The sequence below is a fragment of the Brienomyrus brachyistius genome, chromosome 11 (assembly GCF_023856365.1).
Source record: "Brienomyrus brachyistius isolate T26 chromosome 11, BBRACH_0.4, whole genome shotgun sequence".
Taxonomy (NCBI): domain Eukaryota; kingdom Metazoa; phylum Chordata; class Actinopteri; order Osteoglossiformes; family Mormyridae; genus Brienomyrus; species Brienomyrus brachyistius.
In genome coordinates, this window is record NC_064543.1 from 2,995,277 (window position 1) to 3,011,238 (window position 15,962).

Sequence of the window (15,962 nt, forward strand, 5' to 3'; positions counted from 1 at the left end):
TATCATCGATCAGGGACGCCTCACCCCCAAAAGACTGGTCTGGGGTGACACTTCCAGACTGATTCTCAGTCTCTTTCCAGCTCTGGTTCTTCTACTCGTGAAACTCACCTGTCTGTCAAAGTGACCACCGACAGATACTCAAAAATATGGCAGCTCATTTCAAACGTACATAAGCTGTTTAATTAGTATGAACATTGATGGCAATTTACGGGAGTAAGAGGGCGATGAGGAAAAGAAAAGATCCTAATCAAAACAGTTCATTTAAAATGTCATATAATTTATTCTTTTTGTAATTATAATATATTCTTTATGATTTAACCATCCTCACTCTCAGCTGGCTCCTGTAGATACTTGTTAGAAGGGACATCGTAGAGTTTTACTGGACTTCAGCATCCCAGACCTGTAATTTCTCCTGTGATGTTCTCATTGCCTAGGGTGGAGGACCATCGTGTGACCTGGAATTTATAAAGATAGCCCCTGTCGTTCTTTTTCTTCAGCCTGAAGATTTCTGAAAAGAGTTTCTTGCTTGTCTTCCCTCTTTCTATATACAGTTCCATGCATTCCATGTCTGATAAAGGGTCATTCTGTATTTTGCAGAAAGTTTTCAGGCAAAAAAAGCATAACAAATGATTAGTTTATTGGCAAAATTTTCTTACATTCTGACTGGAATAAGAAAAATAGGCTTATCCAGTTCCAAGATGCACCACTTCATCAATTGCCAGTGGTTCTTCTGCATAAAATAAAACTACCTGCCTGCAGTTTGAAAGAGCCACAAACCAGAATTGTACTTGGCAAACTAGGGCGGAGGTAAATAAGTCAAACACTGCATCATTCAGGTCACTGGCAATAGTGGCCTGACTGGGGAATTTTATGGGAAATCCGCTCTTTGCTGAGAGCATCATGTTTTGAAGGTAGCATTGAAATTTACACAGAACTGTGAATAGACTTTGTATTTCCATGATGCCTCCCCTCTCCCTGACATATGTGGACACAAAGCAGAGTGAAAACATGTAGTCCTGACAAACACAAAGGGGAGGCTGGCATTGAAAGGGGCGGGGGGGGGGGGGGGGGGGGGGACTTCTCTGCAAGTGGGGGGCAGCATAGTGAATATGTGGCCTAGTTCTAAAGTCCAGGTACTTCATCTGCAAAAAGTAATGGAAACTCACTAATTGTTAATTCAAGTTGCAACACACTTTAAATTATAATGAGAGGCAGTGGTGAATAAGTAGCCATTGGTTCAGAAAGTGCCAAACTGCTGAGTTTTGTAGGTGCAATGAAATTTGCTGAAAGGAAAGGGATTTCCTGTAGTTTGGTGTACATCCCTGAAGAGGAACAATTACTGTAAGTACCCCATGTAACTCTGGGTAATGTTAATACAAAAATGTGACCTTGTTTCTCAAACCAGGCATTTACCAAACTGAGGGATTCAGAGCTGAGTTACCTGGTTATTTTAAGAAAATCAGCTTTTCCTCACAACCAGGAAACCATGAAGATTCGTACATTATTGTCGCTTATTTTATTTTGTGTTGCTTATTTTGAATGTAGTATTATTTGGATCAGTGGGGAGCAATTTTACCCAATTTAATTGAGTCCACTGGAGTTCATTAACCTTGGTTTAATTTCTTAATTACTATCAAGCAAGAAGATTCTTTAATTAAGCAGAACAGCTTCTCTGCATGCTCTGGATTCACTCACACATCCTTAGTAGCAGTGAGAGGCTACTTATGTGGGAGAGGTAATGGGGGCCATTGCCAAGCCTGCAGGGGCTCTGAACAGGAAGCGGCGGCTCGTGTGTACAGTGTGAAGGCCTGCTGGCGGACTTCAGTGGACGGAAACACAAGCAGTTTCTGTCCCACCAGCAGAGGCTGATGGGAGAGAAATGGCTAATCAGCGAAATGCTGCAACTGCGGCGTTCAGCGCACACCCAGCCTCAGCAGGGAAATAGATCAAACGGGCAGTTCATTACACCAAGTGCTTGGCTCACATACTGCCGTCTTGCTGCCTGCGCTCAGCCATTGATTTGACCCCCCCCCCTCCCCATCCTCTGTTTCCTGGGTGTCTTGGAACAGACCTGAAACCAGAGGTGGAGATTTCAGGTCCTGAGAGTACAAATCCAGACCAAGATTTTGTTTCAGCCAACTAATTGAGTATAAAGAGTCACAGTCACTGTGTACTCACCTGGTTGGTTGAAACAAAATCTTGGTCTGGATTTGTATTCTATTTGTATTCTATGGACCTGAAATCTCCACCTCTGCCTGAAGCTAAGAGGGTTATGTAGTGCTCCAGGGCAAAGCATACGGCTCTACCTAGCCAGGTGTGTACTCCACCTGTAACATTACATGCCATTTCAGAATTGAAGCCTGCCTGTAAACCAAAGTTACAGAGACTTCCTCTAACTGCAGGAATCTGCTTGGCCATAGCAGTGTTGCCTGTTTCAGTGTTAGAAATTATACCAGTACAGTGTAACAGTGCCAGCATTAATATGAGTTTAGTTTAGTTTAGTTTAACATATTGTATGAGCCTACAGTGCTGTGCTCTACAGTCGGAGCCACTTAATAAATTCTCTCATGCCCCCGAATCATAAAGGCAACAGCTTTAGCACTTTCATGCTCTCCCTTCTGCCCCAAAGGGCCGTTCATCCCAGAGCTCTCATCCCCATACTTGTAAGGTATGAAATGCGGGGGGGTGGAGGGTGGGGTGTCCTTAACAGCCCGTGTTTTATGTTCAGAGGAATGGGGGAGGTAAACATGGAGGATGTGTGATAGATGAGTCGCCTGCGTCGCTATATTAATTTGCTTATTGCCAGCATTCTCTTTAAGATCCCAGTAGTAAGAAATGTGTATTTTCCCTCCAGGATTCTTAAACCAAATTCAGTTTAAAAACTATTTACATTCCACTTTCAAATAACGTCAAACATCCTTTTGTCCCACGATTCCTCGTATGCGCCTGTAAGCTGGCAGACGGACCGAGTGATTAATTAGGAATCATTAAACTCATTTGGGATAATGACAGCTGCCTTCTAACCAGTACGCATCCCAAGGACGACAGAGCTCTAAAGAGGATATTGCCCATTATGCACGGCACAGGACAGGACCTTGAAAACTAATCTTGCATCTTGATAGAAATTACAGACAGCACAGAAGATGAGGTCACGCTCTGGTTTTAAATGGCGAGAGTAACTGAGAGAAGGGACGCATTAAATCCCCGCAGTGACCACTGACGATCTATTGATGACTCGATGAAGGCCGCGGTAATATCAGCTTTTTCCTGAAACGACATTGTTAATTGTTTTATCTTAGACATCCATTTGCTTAATTTGAATTTGCTACACACGTATTGGTGTAATTTATTTCACCTGCTACTATTCTTCGGGAACCGTGGCACTGACTTTAGCATTAGCATGCAAAAAAATTTTGGTGAAAGGTAGTTTTTCTCTGGATCCCATCTGTACATTTACTACTGAAGTGCAGGGAAATAAGGCAAATAAGGCATGTGTGTAGGTGTGTGTGTGTGTGTGTGTGTGTGTGTGTGTGTGTGGTGTGTGAAATCCTCTGAACACTTCAAGCCTTTGCTCTCCAGATTAACAGGCCTGTGAAATTGATTCCATTCGTCATCTGCCTGCTCTTCAAGGGCACCATTTAACGGACAGGCTTCCCTAGTCTCGACTGACTGGAATCAATCCTACAACCAGGAGATGAGATCTTAATGTGTTTGGGAGTGATTGTGGGGGGGGTGATGGGAAGAGAGAGACGTGGCATGTGTAAATGCGATCTTTTTTTCTTATGCAGATGGGATTATTATTATCAAAACCAAATTGCGGTCCTGTGAATTGTCATTGGATGTAGTCGACATGAACTTTGGGAGATGGGGTTTTGTCTATGTCCATGACACAGGCAGATATATGCAATATATACACACAGAAAATACACAGAGAAAGAGAGAGTAGATATGCACATTCGTTGCTAGAATCAGATGCACATAATCACTTCTTATGAAGACCAAGTGAAAGCAACAATATGAATAACAATATTAAATATAAGTGGCAACTGAAAACTGGAAGCAGATATTACCAATAACATGACTCCAAACCTTGTGAGAGAAAAAAGTGGATAATTTCCTTCTTTTCCAGGACATTATGACTAATTTGAGGTGGTCATCAAGTCCTCACAACCCATTTCAACCTCCAAAGTCATGTAAACACAACACAGACACACACCCACTCATACCCCTGAGCATCTAAATGAAATGAACCATTTTCCAAGTGCAGAGGGCAAGGCTTGAAATACGGTAAAAGGGAAAGATGTTGTTTCATAACTCCGGCTACCTATGGGCATATGACTTAAAAGATATGCAAAGATTTCTGTCTCTCATCTGCATTTCACATGATTCTGTCCACCATCCAGCTTGTAGCGTCTCTTTTCCATGGTTTTAATGAGGTTGTGGAAGGCTGAAGGAAAGCAAGAGGCATCGATCAATGAATATGTTACACCAACAATGACAGACCAGTCTACATTCACTGCAGAATCTCAACAGAAAGATATAGGAAGTAGGTAGTAGCCTTGGTATCTATTTATTTCAAATAATCCGTAGTTTTAAATTTTTTACTAAGCATATATGAAAAAAATAAATATTAATGCAATGATCATGTCTCCATTGCTGTAGTTGATATTCTAGTCCTTCTCTTGCAACAGTTTTCAAACATTTTTCTGCACTTGTAAGTATACCGATAGACCTCAAAATTTCCAACTGGGCTGCAAGCTGATTAGGTTACAAGCAAGATATTCTGCACAGCAGGGGTGATCATTAGCCCTTACTGTATCCATTGTTATGCAAAACAGAGTGTTGATATAGTTATTTATTCACCAAAAACCGAAAAAGGTACTGATTGAATGCCCACACATTTTTCCTGCATCCAGAAAACTGCAAGAACTGATTATGTTTCAGCCATTCTAGCACAAAATCTAGCACCCTACTCACGTCACAGGAAAACAAATACAGTCCAAAAATTTCAAATAGCTTTCCTTAGTAAAACACATATTTACCTAAAACACTGTGGGAATGGAACATGTTGAGTTTTATTCATTGTTACTTTCATGCTGATTTCATGATGGAATGTTTTCAGTATATGGAGTTAAAATTATATATTTACATTGCATATACAGTATGCAGATCTTCAGATGCAGATCTTCTTTTTGGCTATCATGCAGTTCACATATTAGATTTCATTTGATTTGCAAGTTTACACAAAACATCATTTTCTCAAACATAAATAATGCATATTTCTAACTGCTGCAACAGTAAGGTATAGGAAGATGAATTGCAGTAGCTTTGGTATCTATTTATTTCAAATAATCAGTAGTTTTAAAAGTTTACTAAGTACATATATGAAAAAAAAATATTAAAGCAATGATCATGTCTCAGGGTGGCATGGTAGTGCAGTGGTTAGCACTGTTGCCTCACACCTCTGGGACCCGTGTTCGAGTCTCCGCCTAGGTCACATGTGTGTGGAGTTTGCATGTTCTCCCCATATCGTTGTGGGGTTTCCTCCAGGTACTCCGGTTTCCCCCCACAGTCCAAAAACATACTGAGGCTAATTGGAGTTGCTAAATTGCCCGTAGGTGTGCATGTGTGAGTGAATGATGTGTGAGTGTGCCCTGCGATGGGCTGGCCCCCCATCCTGGGTTATTCCCTGCCTCGTGCCCATTGCTTCTGGGATAGGCTCTGGACCCCCCCCCCCCCCCCGTGACCCAATAGGACAAGCGGTTTGGAAAATGGATGGATGATCATGTCTCCATTGCTGTAGTCGATATTCTAGTGCAGAGGGCTAATATAGGAGTTGTGAGGTCTGGTGCATTGTTGTCTCTCGAAAACCTTGAATGCCATTTTTGCCTCAAAAGATTAAAATAATTTGTTTGGAATTCTTGAATAGGGTGATGATGATTGCATATGTGGCTGAAATGCATGTGACAAAAACATAAACAGCAAAATGAAAGTTACCCCGTATTGACAGCTAGACTATTGATGTATTTTCTCGGGGGGTCTTTGTAGCAGGAGGATTCAGTTCCATGCATACACCTCCAAATTAAGCATGTGATCGGTTCTGGCTTCCATCAAGACCATTTCCTGTTGGTCTGTGTAGAATGTCTTATCAGATGGTTATTCTGCCTGCTGCAAAGCGGAGTCCCTGAAAGCCAGTGTTCAGGCACTAGAGGGGCAGCCATGATGCACAACCCTATCTGTGTTTTTATCTCTCTGTGAAAGAAGTAAAAGCTGCTGATAAGAGAAGGCATGTATACAATTGAATCTGGGTTTTCAGTTTCAAAGAAATTTATTTTTATAATAGTCTGTTGCCAAAGCAGAATAATCTGAGACCATTCACTGTCAAAACAGGAACATTGTAATAAGGTTTAACTACTGATATAAGCTTTTTTAAAACAAAATAATCCCCCATTGTTAAAATATCATCTTTAACCTAGAACTTTAAACTACAATTCGTTTTTTTCTTTTTCTTTTAAATCTGTGCGAATGTGCTGATTTAGTCCAAGGGCATACAGATAATTTCAAAGATATAGCATTTGCAATACAATATTTTACATTGCATTACATTATACTTTACACAATCTTATCTAATTTTTATTATTGGTCTGTTTGTTTATGTTTGTCTGGTGTAGTCTCTCCCAGTCATGGAGTCTGTCTGGTGTAGTCTCTCCCAGTCATGGAGTCTGTCTGGTGTAGTCTCTCCCAATCATGGAGTCTGTCTGGTGTAGTCTCTCCCAGTCATGGAGTCTGTCTGGTGTAGTCTCTCCCAGTCATTTCAGTCCCAGAGTGTATATCATTTTGCATACATTTTTCCTCTTTCCTGTTGGCTTCTAGATATTGTCACTGTGGAATTTGGACACTGCTGGTGATTCTGTCCTTGTACCTAAGTGCTTTGTGTCAACTATGCTATATAAAAATGAAATGAACACATACTGATACTGGTCATTAAGCTATATGCTTCACTAAGATATGTCCCTTTCTTTGGCAAAACGTGTTACTGCAATTGTGTGGGTTGCAATTCCCTGGCAGATGTTTATTATGTAAAACCAGAAGTAGTTTATATGCATACAGTGAAAGTTTGAAATTTAATTAAATCCATCCATCCATCCATTTTCTGGGCCTTCTTGTCCTCTTCAGGGTCACAGTCAGTCTGCAGCCTATCCTGGAGGCTACGGGTATAAGGCAGGTAATAACTCAGGATGAAGTGCCAACCTATCACAGGGCACACACACACACACACACACACACACACACACACACACACACACACACACACACACACACACACACACACACACACACACACACACTAAAAGGCCAGCCCATGATCCACAATCCTATTTGCTCTTTTATCTCTCTGTGATAGAAATAAAATCTGTCAGCCCACACATACACTTTATCTTCATGGACTGTGGGGGGAAACCAGAGTACCCACCACAACAATACAGGGAGAACACAAATCGATAGGCAGTTTGGCAACTCCAATTAACCTCAGCATGTTTTAGGATGGGGGGGGGGGGGGGGGGGGGAATCCAAGGGAAACCCACAGCAGCATGAAGAGAACATGCAAGATCCACACACACATGGAATCCTGCTGAAGACTTGAGCCCTGATCCCAGGGGTGTGAGACAACCACACTAACTACTGTGCCACCACACCACCCCCTTAACAGCATTAAAAGTATTAATAAATTAATATGATCATTAATAATACACCCCTGCACCACACAGACGAAAATGACGTTTCCTACAATTATTAGTATTGTGATTGCAGCAGAAGTACCAGGTGCAACTCCCATTGCACAACTGAAGTTAACCTCCTCTTCCAATTCTTCCAATTCTGCTAGGATGGTCGCTTAACAGTGTCTATGCCAGCAATTCAAAATGTGTCTACTGTCAATTCAGAGTTTATGACAGCGATTCAGATTGGCTACACAATCAATTAATTAAAGGTCTGTATACTACTGATTCAGATCGTTCACGCCTGCTGTTTATGCAATAGTTACTTTCCTCAAATACACAGTTTGATATTCAGAAAGTGATTGTTTCTTTGAATTCCCTTTTCAAGAAAACCTCCACAGGTGAAATATCTGTATATATCTGTAGATAACAGTCAGTCTATCTGGTTTAAATTTCACATCTTCAGTTATCATTTTGTCACACTTGTTCTCCACACTTAACATACTAATTACTGGATATTCCTATACATGACACTCTGTAGTCTAACACCCCCATCCTCTGAAAATGAAAGACAGTTTCCCCTTCGGTTTTTATTAATACTAAATATAAAACCGCTTCAGAATATTTGCCTGTCATCAGTTAACCGTGATGTTTGGTTCCAACAACATAATTGGGTAAATGTATTTTAAGAATGTCACTTAATTTAGTTTTGAATGTACTGTAGTTTTGAAGTCTTAGTGTATTTTCCTACAGGTTAAAATGATGAGGATTCAGGAGAAGTTAGATTACAGTGCTAAGTAGATATATTTTTTATTTAGACACCAAAATGAGACGGCAAAATACAATGTGGCTTAAACCTGCTTTTTCAGAACTAATTATTCCTGTCATTTACAGTGCAGTGGTTAGCACTGTTGCCTCACACCTCTGGGACCCGGGTTCGAGTCTCCACCTGGGTCACATGTGTGTGGAGTTTGCATGTTCTCCCCGTGTCGTCGTGGGGTTTCCTCCGGGTACTCCGGTTTCCCCCCACAGTCCAAAAACATGCTGAGGCTGATTGGAGTTGCTAAATTGCCCATAGGTGTACATGTGCGAGTGAATGGTGTGTGAGTGTGCCCTGCGATGGGCTGGCCCCCCAGCCTGGGTTGTTCCCTGTCTCGTGCCCATTGCTTCCGGGATAGGCTCCGGACCCCCCGCGACCCAGTAGGATAAGTGGTTTGGAAAATGGATGGATTTAACTCTGTTCAGTTTCTTTATTGTTTTTTGAATTTATACATAAATCACATTTATTTAAGTCCCCTTGAACTATCAATATTTGAATTCAATTACAGTGCATTGTCTCGTCAGTCTAGTTATTTTACTGTTTGACATCCCCATCTATACAAACCAATCATAAAATCAGTAATTCACTAACAGGAATTATATTCTAGGATTTCCTCCCATTACTCAAGTTTTATTTGACTAATTTTTTTCTAAGCACCACAGTGTCCGACTAGATTACAAACTGAGAGTGACCCTGGATCAGAGTACTTAGGTTATGATATCTTGCTTGTGGTGGGCAGTCTGGAAAAGCACTTTTATCTTGCCAGCCTCGAGGTTAAATATCTGGCCATTCCGTCTGCTGATATAGACTTCCTTTCAAAATCAATTTGCTTTTTCCTGTTTTTCAGTGACCATCTACATGAGAAGCTGAAATCTGATCAACCTGCGGTCCAGGATCCTACAGTATATGTGGTTCCGCTCTTTGATGCTGAGTCGCTCAGATGCTTCCTCAGATTTTCTATATGATTGAAAAGGCTGAAGGATCTTTGCAGATAACTAACCCCCCCCATCCCCCCCCCCAATTCTACCCTAGTGATTGAAAGACGGAGATTAAAAAAAAAAAACTCCTTACATTTTATCATTCATTACACTGGTGAATAATAAAATGACAGTTGTTATTTGACTGTCAAAATCAGCAAGGATTGGGAGGGTTTACAAAAAAAAATACCTACAACAGACATTCTGGCACTGGTAAGCTGATAGCTGGTTCTAGGCTCTAGGTTTGACCACACTTAAACCCCTGGGTCATGCACAGGTAGAAGAAAATTGATTGTATCACCGTAGTCTGTGCTCCAGGTAGTGAAAATGTGCCCCTGGGACACTCCCCCACCCCATAGCAATCAGAACTTAAGGTGAAAAAGTAACATACACCGTCTTTTCTGTGGTTACATTCTTTTATTACTGGGTGACCTCACCTTCACACTGACCCCTTACATTTCTTTTTTTATCTTCCCATGTATCTTCTAGGCATGTTGGCTTTTTTCTAATAAGCGTTGTTTGATTTCATTTGTGTTTCTAACCCTTTTGGCTGCTATCCACTGCACAGAGGTCAGAGGTCTGAAAGTAACAGAGACTGCAGGATAACAACAGCAAGGTGAAATACAAACCTAATCTTGCAAAAAAAAAAAAAAAATCCTCAAAACAACAATACACTTTCTGATATGTGAACTGAAACAGGTAAAATTATACCAGTTTCCAGTTTGTGAAGAACATACAGATGGCATGTAACTGGTATGTGGCTCTTTGGGCTAAGCCTCTGTGCCTGTGAGCTTCTAGAACCTTGCTGGTTCAAGCCGGGCCTTGGCACATCTCTGGGTCCTTGTGCACGACCCTTAACTCTCAGTTCCATGGGGTAGCCTTTGTAGCCATGAAGTTAGGTGAGGCATAAAGACAATTTCCCCATGGGGTTCAACAAAAAAGTATCTATTATTACTATTAAAACACTGGAAAACTTAGTGTCAGGTTCAACTGTGATGTACATTGACAGCACATCCATGGCCTGAAGCTGGTTGTTGCTTTTGCTAATATTGTTTACACTTTTTCTTTGTTCTATAGATAATCAGTAGGCTGACCCTGTTTTTGGGGTTTACGTTTAGCTTGGGTTTGCTTAGCACACATGCTCCTGCAGCTTCAGCTCCATGGTGCTCATGCTGAAGGGCTCTGTCTGGAGGTGCCTCTCTTGGATTTACATCATGTTTGTCCTCTTAGCTAATTGATTTAAGCTGAACATCCTTCCCCAATTGTCAGGCTGTCAGAACTCGTCTCTGGTCCAGTAAACTGCATTAGTGGTCTAACTGATAAATGGGAAAGACTGTGCTCTGATTGGTTCCCCCACAGTGCCCTGACATACCACTCCCCAGTGCTTCCACAGGATGAAAATGGACTGCATGCGAAAATCTCATTAGGCCCCCGTTTACTCAGTTACGCCTAATAAGGAAAGGCTGAATTCACTGAGCAATGCAGATACATCAATAACTGTTATCTAATTAGGTCTGGTCATTATGCTACAGGCTTTATAAAAACATTGTGTGTTGTGGGTTAGCTGTCAACATCTCCTGCTGCTTTATGTTGGTGAGGGAACATTGCTGTTGCGCCGATTAATGTTCTTACTTGTTGCACCACATCTTCTTTGGATACAAATTCTTGCTGTTTTCAGCATTTTTCAAAATGAATTATTCGTTCACGTTGATTCTGAGAGACTGAAAATTATTTGAAGTCCAGCAACAAAACCTGGTGACATGGGAGTACATGAGTTCACAGGCTCACATGTCCAATACCAACATAATTCAGCACATTAGGCACAAGGGGAACAAGCAGCAGTTTCACTGACACTGATAGTGATATCTGGGTTTGAATGAATGTAGCCTACAAATCATATGTGACCCCTGTCAAGCAGACCACTAGTTCTTTCTGTGATAGGATTGACTTTATATAAAAAAAAATCTCTGCATTCTGCACTAATCTGGGAGATTCCACACAATAGCCACCAACTCCTACTGTACTGACAAGAGAGCATCCATGGTGGCACTCAAGGTTCGCTTTTGATTATTACATCATATTCTCTTAATTATTACATCATATTCTCTTGATTATTACATCATATTCTCAAGTCATGAGTAAAAAAAATTGCTTAGAGTATTTGTGTCAAAGAAATTGTATAGTGCAGTATTGAAATATAAGAAAACGAAAAAGAGAAATTTAATGACAAACTGAATGGTTAGGGAAATAAGCGATCCATTAGCTATGAGTCAGACTATCCTCTTTCTCTAGTTCCTTACTGAATATAGTCACAGCGTTCTTGAGAGTGATCTGTGCCTTCCGCTTGAGCGCTCCCACTTATATGTCAGGACAAGGTTCTTCTGCCCGAACACAAAGCCAACAGCCATCAAGAATAATATAACAAGTCATCATCAGACATCCATAATGATATTCAAGTATGACCCTGTTGTTTCTTCAGGTTAACTGAAGCCTTTGAAACTCCTCCTTAAACAATTTTCTAGCAGGTTTATTGTCCAGGTGGATCCTTTGTGGGGTATTTGACAGCAAAGGGTCGAGGAAAAATGAAGTCGAGTAATTTAAATTTGTTCATTGTCTACAGTAGTAAGCTCTTACCATTGAAAATACCGTAATCAACTTATTAAATGCGAGTCTACCAGATTTTAATTGGCCGAAATGTACCATCAGTAGTATCGTCAGTACTGATGTACCGTCAGTAGTACGTCTTCAGTAAAAATACGATTATGCGCACGTATTAAAGGGTAATTGTAAAACTTCTTGTTAAAATTTTACATCATATTATTTTATATTAGCTGAGGTTCCCCTGAATAGCTGATGTTGTTATCACACCTGCATCAAGCCAATTTTTTGATTGGTCACATCCGGTCTGGCTAGGTTATGCTTGACTGGACTATTAGGAGACCCGTAGCTTATGACCTCATTGCTGCCTGGGCGTGCAGATATCTCTTTGTGAGGTATTGTGTGACTCCACATGAGTGGGTATTTGTTTCCTGATGTATGACTTTCACCTGATCTATCAGCCCTCGATTTTATGAGCCAGTACAGATGCAGAGATACACATCAATGCATGTGTTGCGCTACATTGCTAAATAATATTCTTGTTTGAAAGAATTAGCGGTAAATTGTGGCTCCATTGACCTTTTAGTGTTCTTACAAAGGGAAACATTATTTCTGGGATGGGGGAAATCCCCCAGAAGCTCTGCTTTTACCCCTACATTAGCAAACTGGTAAATGATAATACTACCTGAGTAAAAATGGAAGATCATCTGAAATGAATGCGGACAAATACTATTTATAATACCTTTGCTAGATGTCTAAGGGACTATGTTAAGTTCTTCAATGTTTCTTTGTCCACCCTGAACCAGGTCTCCCCTCCATACCTAACAAGGGTCCCCCTTCTCTCTGATTCTAAAATAATTTATCCCCTGTTTGTACTGTACAAAAGCCCACTTACTTAAAGCCTTACTGCTTCGGATTTTTAATTACGGAAAACACTGCCCAACCCTAAAGAGTAGGGCAGTTTCAGTGATAGTTATATTTTGCTTCGTTTTGTACACATTCTGCGTGATCTTATTTGTCGGGGCGACATAAGGAGAATCAAATGAACAGAATGTGCCTTTATATACTGCCTATATGTTAGTCTGACTTTGCACTGGGCAGGTCTGGTGAACCGTGATGTACGGCTTTAATGACGCCAAAGAAGCTTTTCAGTGGAGGTTGGGAGTGACGGATGGTCAGGCGTCTGACGGATGCAGTATCCTGCATGGTGCTGTTGTGGGGAAGGGTGATGTGATCCATGTCCAGGGTCTTGCTGCTCTCGGCATGTTTACAGAAGATGGATTTTTACCACCCCATGAGGAAAGCTGGTTGTGGGATCCTCTAAGGCTGAGAAGGGAGCAATTTCTTTTAATAAATGGCCCAGACAGTTTTAAGTCATTTTGAGCAGGGTGCCAGTCCAATGCAGAGCAAATACACACAGTCATACACTATGGCAGAGGTGGAAAGTCCATAAAGTAAAAATCCAGACCAAGATTATGTTTAAACCATCAGGTTGAATATGAAAAGTTACATTCAGAGAATGTTTAACTGGCTGGTTGAAACTAAATCTTGGTCTGGATTTTTACTTTCTGCACCTGAAATTTGTACCTCTATACTATGGCCAATTTAAAGATGCTTACTGGGTGTCTTTGGAGTGCAGGATGGAGCCTGTGTGTCACAGAAAGATCATGCAAACTCAACACCCACAGTGGAAAGTCAAAAAGCTGAATTATGCCTTTCCAGATTTTTGTTAAAAGGTACCTACAGTGTCTACAAGGCAAAAGGACATGTGGCAAGAGGTAGACGACCGGTTCCCACATGATATCATCAAGCAATATTACTTGTAAGATATGCTGAACAATACTGATCCTCTCACAAGGGTCATAGAATATTCTCCTCCACTGAGGGGGCGACTTTGGCAGTTCAGCCTGAAATGTCCATCATTGCCACAATATAGATATTTTTCTGAGGATGAAGGAGCTCAGCAGAACTACATGGATTCAGGATGCAGGGATGTTGAGGTTGACAGACTGGGTTGACAGAGCATGAGAGTGGACCGATGGGTTGAAGCACTAAATCTAAGCCATCATCTTCAATTTCCTAAGAGGTTGTCAGTGGAAGCTGACATTTGCACGAACTAGATACATCACTTCAACAACTCAGCTTCAAGTGCAGTTTCAGGTTTAACCCAGAATGATATATGGTGAACGAGGCTGACTCACTCCAGCCACCTCCTGTGGCTAAAATCCAAAATTCCACGGCATATTATGATATAGGTCAATTACTCTGGCATATCACACATAACTGGGTTCATAGAACCTTTCCGAGGGCAAAAGGATCAAAGGCTTCTACAAACAGCACGCAGAAAAACATCTCTGAAATGAACAGTGCTATTTTGTGACTGTGATGCTGTGACCCACTACAGAGCATTTCCCCTCAGTAATTACTCTAAGAGAGACACTGCATGATGTCCACTAGCTATCCGCAGTTATGATGGACACAGCAGGAAGGAGTGGGCTAGAAGTAGAACCCATAGCATCAGACGAGGTGGACGAGGTCTATCCTGAGGGAGTAACTGGGCTTTGCAGACTGGCATGCAACAACTGAATCATCTCATTCTGCTTCTCAGCCTGATGGGTCAGTCTTGTCTCTACAGCTCCACTGGATCCTTAGTGGCTAAGCATGCAGTAATAACTAGGTAATCAAAAGTAACATTTATGCATGGTCACTAACACTGTGAAGAGATACATTTCTTTCGATGTGGCGATTGGCACTGGATGTAGTGCCAGTTGTTTCAGTGACCAGTGTTTTGCAGAACTTTTATTTCTATAACTTTTTTTTCTTTTGCATATAGGATGCTGAAGAAGGGACAGGGTGGCCATTGACATAAATATGTGGGGGTGATCCTCATTAAATTATATTTCACTCTGGATAGGGAAATACAGGGCAAAATGAGATACAGCTTTTTATTTTCCAATACAGGATGATGCCATAAAATATGACAAAGTTATCTTCACTTTCAAACCAAACACAGGCAGAAAGTTCCAAAGTCAACACTGGGAGAACAATGAAAACAAACTGTGCGGAATACACAGAGAGGATCAAGAGCAGACGGTGGTTTAATTAGAAGGCAGGAGCCACCGTCAAGCACAGGCTGGACCAACACCTGGAAGGCAGGTAAGCAAACAAATCCAATACCACGATCCGAGGCACTGGGCAACCGGAGCCACAGAGACAAAAATCCAAAACTTCGAAAATAAAACAAGAGTCATACACAGGAATACAAACACGGTCATCCAAAATGCCCGGTATGGTGCAAAATACTCAATAGTCATGGTGCAGGTGGCTTAAATAAATCCAGGTTGTTTCTCAATATGCGTACTTGACGGTACTTGTGTACTTGCGTATCCGTTTCACCGCATCTTCCTTTGCCGAAGACAAGTTCCGACACCGAGAACAGACGTTGTTCTTGCCCAGTCCTAAATATTAAGGATAAATCAGTTGCATCCTCACCAAACAAGACCAATCCCATGATTCATTGCACCCCAAGTTCGTTCTTGGGAGGCAAGTTCGCAAGACCTCTCTTGCCAAGACCACGAGCATAAGCTGTTTATCCTTGGTATTAAATTCAGGTGCCTAAGATTGGAGGGGGGGGGGGGGGGGGGGGGGGGGGGGCGATTGGGCATGGCTGAGTGGGTGCTTTTCTCAACATGGGCGAGACGACATCACTGTTTTTGTGAGATTAACTTTTCCCGCAGGTAATAATGGCATAAAGTAGCTGAGAAAGACTCTGAAGGAGATCTGGTTTACTGAATTATCAGCTTTTCTTATTGCATTTTTCATTTGGAAATTGGTCGACGTGCATTAGCT